Genomic DNA, 7,674 nt, shown 5'->3' with positions numbered 1-7,674 from the left:
CCCTAGTGGAAAAACAATATGCAGAAGCTAGGAACTGATGTGATATTACAGGTTATTTATAAACAATGCACTTATGTAATGTATAAGTTGTCCATGGATGGGATACAATGTATTTTATACCTAATAAGTGTCTTTCAATAATATTTTTTTTTCTATTTTGCTCTTAATAGTTTCCCAATTGGAGCTACTTGATGGCGTGTCCTGCTAAATAAAGTTCTCTTGTCACCAAGCAGAGTACCTCATAGGAACTGGCAAGGCTGGTGATGCCGCTTTGGGAGGATGGAATGCAAACCAGAGCTTTTCCCAGACCATGTATTTTGGTTTCTCTGTAGAAAGAGCAACAGAGCATCCTGGATGCTGCCTTTCAATTTTTGGCATCTAGAAATCCACAGAGAGAAGGAAACAGAGTAATTTTAATGTGTTTGTTGCACAGGCCGAGTGCTCAAAGTGGTTATGTGAGCACAGCTTCCCTACAAAGACAACAGCAGCCATTGAATTACTGAATGTCACAAAGCAAGTGCCAGAGAGCTCGAGCATGGCTTTCATCCAGCTCTTTAGCTCTTTATACACAGGCCAACATCTATGCTCTACACAACAGAGAGTTATTAATACAACCTCCACAATCAGCCAGTGTAAAAACCCACACATAGAACCAAGGGCTCCATTCAGGGGTTCCTTAGGAACACATGGTATGGATAACTCTGCAAATTCTTATCACTAATCTGAAACTGCAACCCACGGAGCAGCCTTTCCTTTTGCTGCCAGGTGACCTTGGAGGGATCAGACAGGAGAAGGAACTCCTTTCTCTAAAAGTAGGTTCAACAAGCAAACACTTTAATTCAAGTATACCTATCTGACTGCCAGTCTCCAAGTTTGTGGCTCTGGATTAGTCTCCTCGAAGCTGGTGCTGGGTAAAAGAACCAGCACAACACACGCCCCTCTACCTCAGAGCCACCACGGACACTTCTGAACTGTTACACAGAGAAAATAAAAACCACCCTGAAAACCTGGCTGTCTCCTTTTATCACATGTGCTGTATGCATCCAAGCTTTTCCCTTGTCTCACTGCACTTTCCAGAAACAAGCCCAAACTGCATCACTCAGCAACTCAAACAGAGGAATTGGACAATGAAGCCTAAGTGTACTGTGCTGAATATCACCAGCTGATTCTGACAAGGGGACATTTTACTCACTGAAGAACTGCTCTACATCCATGAAGTACCCCAGCCTCCTGAGGAAGAGGGAGGAGGAACTACAAAACAGAAAGCAGAAATATTCTCCAGTTTTCCCTCTCACTCCAGCTATCCACCAGATTATTTCATGAAAACAAATCCTCCTCCTCCATTCAGCTTGTGGTCTCTGCTTTATCCTTACACTGGATACTGAAGGAATATTTACATGATCAATCTCGACATCTAATCTAGGAACAGTTCTCTTATGGCTTGGACCCTTCATGTCTTACATAGCAGATGGAGATGTCTTCCCAGGCGATAACACCAAATGGGTCATTTTGGATTCAGGTGCCTCACACTAATACAACCCCAGCTGTTTTATTTCCCCTTCCTCTTTTGAAGGAGCACAATTGTAGGAGTTCTTTTTCACCCTCACATTTGCAAGAGACCTTTTACTAGATTACTTCTACTAGATTTGCAAGACACCTTTCATCTAGATATACAGACCATTGTGCTTGAAAGCTTTGAGATATATTCTGAAAGTACAGTTGAGAACACACCTTTTAGAGTGTCCCTTTTTAAACAAGGGATTTAAATGTTGCCATACTTCCAAGTTGTTCATGCATCTGCCCAGGTGCCCATATGAATATTTTTTTAGCATCAGAGCCATCTTACAAGCTTCAGCATAAATATCTCTGAAAGGGAAGAGAGAATTCATGAAGGCAACAAGACTGAATAATTTAAAACTTGGGCTCACAAGCACTGCCTGGTCCTGCAGAGTATTTTTCTGTTGGAAATTCGTTCTCTGACTGAACTAGAAGACAAATCCAACAATGCTCAGGATCCAGCACCAATCAAAGAAGATCAGCTTGAACCTCAGCCTGTGTCTATGGTTCATGCAAAATTACTAGGGATCAAAAATCCTGGAGCACTGACTGAAAGGTGGTCAAAGAATTGTCATGCATAAAAGAAAGAGGCTTGGCAAAAGACTGTTTGAAAGGGGCTTTAGCCATAATAATGATGAGTTTCTTGGTATCCTTTCAAGATAAATAATCCACACTATAACTCATCAAATATCCCCGAAGTTGTTATATCCAGGGGCAAATATACATGACAGTAATGTAGGCAAGGACAACTGGGAAAGAAATGTTCAAATCCAGAACTGACATGGCACATGCCTTTCTGAGCCTTCTTAAATAAAAAGTGTTTTTTAAAGTAGGTCATAGATACCACCACTGCGCATTGCAAGAACTGTGTGAATGCCTCTTCTACATTACAGTGCTTTTACCATCTAAGCAAGCAAACCCTATGCTGTTCAGTCCCAATTCATACAAAATTTTGGATATAGCTGAAGGTTACTTAAGACTATTTCATTAATTTGTCTTTATATAGTCTAGATGGTTTTATATGTGTTATATATATTTATACCTTTTAATATTACATATTTTATAATATATATATTCTAAAATTTAGAAATCCCTTTTAGCTGTCATGGAAGCAACACAGAGTAACCCCAGCATAGTTTTGGTATCTGTACTGTCAGATTGAATGTAATTACAAAGAAGTGGGAATGCAATTTATTCCCAAGTAACCAGTGCTGCAAACTACAGCTGTACTTGAGATATCCCAACTACTCAATATTTACAAGTGTGAATTCAAAAACTGGCCAGAAGATCATTCACAAGCTGACTTCCCCCAGTTTAAGCAAGGGGGTGTTTTCCTCTGCACTATGAGGGCCTGCATCCAGCTGGCCAGATGCTGTTAGAGTGATCTGAACATTGAAGGTCACGGATGCATTTTTATCCTTCAAAATGTAAGCAGAAAAACCTGTGAAGGAACAGAGGCAGATTTTCATTGTGCTCAAAGCTCCAGCAGCATCTGCCTACAACCTTTAATGATATCAACAGCAATTAGATGTACTTCTGACTCAAACACATGCTCTGTCTGGAATGCCTCCTATTTAAAGCCCAGTACACGTAGATTCTATATCATTGACATCCCGTAACCCAACAAACATCTAATAGACATAGCTGCACAAGTGAGGTCTAAATGCTCATCCCACCCGATGTAAATCTCATCTCTAGAATGGTGGGAACTGTCAGGCATCAGAACCTGAGAACCTGCATGTCATTTCTCATCATTACATTTCCCCACAGAGGAATTAAGCCATCCCAAATGCAAGCCATGACTACAGTAAGAAATTACAAGTTCTTATCTGCATTAACAAACAGAAGTTTGAGGTACTTAATAAACAAATAAATAAATAAATAAAAATAATGTCAAAGACGACTGAACAATTATTTTTGTCCATCACTATTGCTCTATTATGTAAGAAACATTTGCCTGAGACAAAATACATAGGCAGAAAACTAAAAGCAAAAAGCTGAACTCAAGGCAGTCAAGGTGACCAAACCCAAGAACTGTCCTCTTGTGGCGGCAGACAAAAGATGGGGAACTAAAGAGACGGAGAAGAGTAAAAATTACACTAAAGGAGGAAACAAACAGAGTAACTAGAAATAAGGCTCTCAGCCTAACTGGCTTCCCTCTACACACTGCAGCTGACCGTAAGAGGGAGAAGAGGGATGCAATGCCAGGACTGAGGTGAGAAATACCTTCAACTAAAATAGTCCCCAAATACATTTATAATTGCACAAGAAGGAAGTGGCTACATATTTACTTTTCTATAAAACCGAATTCCCTCTTACATAACCCTCCTAGAAGTTAAAATGCTATCACTGGTGAAGTGAACTTTAGCACACACGTGAGATTTTTCATTTTGTTACTGGGGTGCTTTTATTGGCTATTAGGGAGACTGTAAAAGCGTCCATTGTGTCCAAGGAAGAAAGCAAGCAGATGCTAGAAATAAAGAGCAATGTCTGAAGACTCTCAGCTTACAAAATCAGCAGCTTTTTCCCCCCAAATGAAGAACTGTTATCCACCAGAACCTGGTGCTCCAAGAACAGAGCAGCTGTTCTTTGGCAGTGCTCTTGTCTGCCTATGGAAAAATACACTCAAATAGGAGCAGCTGAGAGGATCTCAGCAGTTACTAACTTCAACAGTCAGGGTAACTCACTTCATACCATCAATTTGATGGAAGAACTTTAACAGGAGTAGCCCACCCCCTCTGATCATCACTGCCTTGGGAATCATCACCTCCCACACCCACGAGTTCATCTGCACAAAGAGAACAAGGATCTCATTCACTAGAAAGAGTTATTAGTAATTTCTCATAGAGGAACCAGAATCATATTTTTTTGTGATATTTTTTTCAATTTTTTACTTTACTTGACCAATGTTTATTTTTACATAAATTTATTTATACATTTTTCTAGACTGGCAAAGTTCTATTCAATAAGAACATTTTAGCAAATTATTAAATTCTTAAAGGCTTTTTATAAATTTCTAAAGCAAAAAAACGTGAATTATTTCCATTTATTTACATTCACATTTGTGTAAAACTATCTATAACCAGCATTTCTCCATTTGTTCAGGATACTCATAACTAAGAGTCTCTGGAACTCCAAAAAATCTCACAGAAAAGCTTTGATTTAACCCTCAACTTTAGCAATAAAGCAAACTTCCATTTTGCATTTAGTCCAGTTTGGCTCCATCTCCTGCTCAAAGTTACAAACTACATATTGTAACATTTAGATAAGCTTAAAAATATGAACCTCAAAGGTGTTAATCTTACAAAGTACTTGAAGAATGTTTGCTAGAGATGAAAACTATCCTAAGATATTAGAAGTGATCAGTGCCTCAGATGTTAAGCTTTGCATATCGATAATTAAGAAAGAGAACAACTGAATGCCTATATTGGTGAAACCAGTGGCACTCCAGATATCTTCAGTTTCTGGGTTGTCCTACATTTCGAAGCAAGTGTGTAGTTTCACTGAATTCTGCCTTAAAAATTACAGGTGGAAAAAACGGAGACTGAAGAAACTCATGGATGCAGTTAACTCTCAACAAACCTTATTTTTAAAACTCTAGGAAGAATTTAAAGCACTAACAGACTGTAAAGGCAGTTTGTAAATTTTGATGTTGTATGGAGCAGTTATGAACCATCACAAAGAGAACACAAGACCATCCACCTTGGAAATACTACTCCAATCACTGCATTCCGTAGCAATCTGAAACAAACAGCAAGGAAAACTCTGCTACTCCTGACCTTAACAGGCTAAGGAAAAAAAACCTCCTTTAGGTTATGAGTACTCATACTTTTTTTCATAACAATACTTTCATCTTCATATAAGGACTTTCCTTGAAGAAATTCAGCAACAAATAAGGTTCTTCTTTTCCTACTTTCATCCAGTTCTCCCCCATGCAATTAATTTTTCAAGACAGTGGGTTGGTATAGATTTTGCTACATAATCTGCCTAACTTCATCCCTGTTTGAGGCCCTCTTTTAATTCTAACCATAGTTTCTAACTTAGCAACCCCAGCTCACTACAGGGCATTCACAGCACTTCAGAGGCTGTACTTTGACATCTGAAAGAGTGCTGTTATTTCAGCCTTTCCCATTCCAGTCCCATGTGTACCAACGTTACTGCAACACACTCAGTACACCAGATGCAACAACTGGTGCCATTACGTTTTTTTATACTGGCTATACAACAGAGAGGCAGCACAGCATTAGGAAGGAGCATGTGTGAAGGAGTATGCTCACAGGGCAACAGTGTCAACTTAGAAAGTAGCCTCTCTAAAAATGCCTTTTCAAGGACAGAATGAAGTTCAGCATCAATTAAAACAAAAAACTATCACCCCCCTCCAAACTCACCTTGAAGAGAGATTCTGAAAATCCTGAGAAATCTCCCAACTTTTGTGCAAGTAGTTCTAAACCTTATTCTTTAGCAGATAAGAAACTGAATGATAGCTAAAGTTCTGCTTACTCTTCCTCTGTGCTGTTACCAAGAGTGTTCAGCTGTTCAGTGTCCACCAGATTGCTGGCTACCCATTTTCCTATTGTGCTTGTTAACCCAACTTAATGCTACACTCAACCCAGAGATTTCCTAATACAGCTGAAGTTGTTCAAGTTATTCAGCTGTATTTAGGCTTCACTATGCTGAGCATCGTAGGAAAAAAATCACCAAAACAAAACCCCTGGCTCTAATCTACTTCTACTTTAATGAGACGATGTGATAGAATTCATGATCAGTCTTTAGACGGATTTAGTATGACACTTCTGAATAAGCACAGTAATTAGCTTCATGGCCTGTGAACTACTTCTCTCTTCCAAAATTCAAAATAACAACTGTCATGCTGATATCCTAGCACTAGCAAGCCTAATGAGTTAGCTGAGAGCAGAGCCTGCTACTACCACAGCAAGTTATGTATCTGGTGGTCATGGATTACAAACACCTCAAGTGTATCCTTACACACACTGGACCAAATGCCACCAAATCAGTAACCTGAGGCGTTAACCTGTGGCCACATTCTTTGGGTCCTTCTCTGAACTCACTGGCTTCACCTGTAATTCAGGAACACTCTGGTCTGCAGCAGCCACCCTAAGTGCATACTGAGAGCTCTGTATGAAGACAAATTTCAAATTCTTCAAGGTTCTCAAACATAGTCTATTCCCACGCTAGAAAGTTTGAGGGCATTTATGACACTTTGTTTCACATTTTGTACTTCTCTCTTCACTCAGAGAAGTCTTTTCTGCAGCTAGTGAGTTCCTGGAATTATAGAAAGCTTTAGGTCACAATATCCTTCTCATCCTAGCTTAAGACTTACTGCAGGTAGTCATTTCCCACATGTCTATCACTACCTGAGGAAGTTGCTCCATATCAGCTCCAGTACTCTTCTCTCGCCCTGCCTTGTGATGCATGGATAAGCACTTCTGAGCCCAGCCATCAGCTGATGCTCTTCTTTACCACACTTCCTGAAGTTCTCAGTGGGGAGCAAGGGTGTGTGCAGATCAAAACCTATCAGGTTATTCTTCTGCTTTGTTGAGCACGCCCTACACAGAATAAATGCAACATACAAATCCACTGTTTCTCACTGTACTACTGGAAGTCACATAAGGTATTCTTTAAGGTTATTATGTTTTTATAAATGTACTATTTTAACATATATGGATTCTCTTTTTACAATTGCTTTGCTACCTATGAAATCTGTGATTTGTGGTAAATCCTTAATGTGTTCCAGGAGAACCCATCTGTCCTGGGGTGACTTTATGATACCGGTATCCCCAATCGTCATCAAACTATACCATATCCCATTGCCAAAACCCTGGGCAGCAGGAAAAGATTTCACTGACTGGGGACTATCACTTGGCTCAAGTTGTGCTGAAGTTAGTCTGAAAGACTGAAGGGATGTAATGGAGGAGTTGTAACACAGAACAATGTGCAGGAAAAAGAAGGGGATGTGATTCATTTTGACGCAGTTCTAGGGTCTTCTCAGACTTCTCAGGATTCTCTGATACTTGCCTTTTTTCAGTTCAATAACCAGAACAATAAGGATTTGGACAACCATAGAATTGGGGCAGTTTTCTTCTGGGACTGGCAATG

This window comes from Pseudopodoces humilis, chromosome 9 (assembly GCF_049639895.1).
Source record: "Pseudopodoces humilis isolate 2021_Gansu_Grassland_sample_001 chromosome 9, ASM4963989v1, whole genome shotgun sequence".
Taxonomy (NCBI): Eukaryota; Metazoa; Chordata; class Aves; order Passeriformes; family Paridae; genus Pseudopodoces; species Pseudopodoces humilis.
This window is presented reverse-complemented; position numbering follows the sequence as displayed.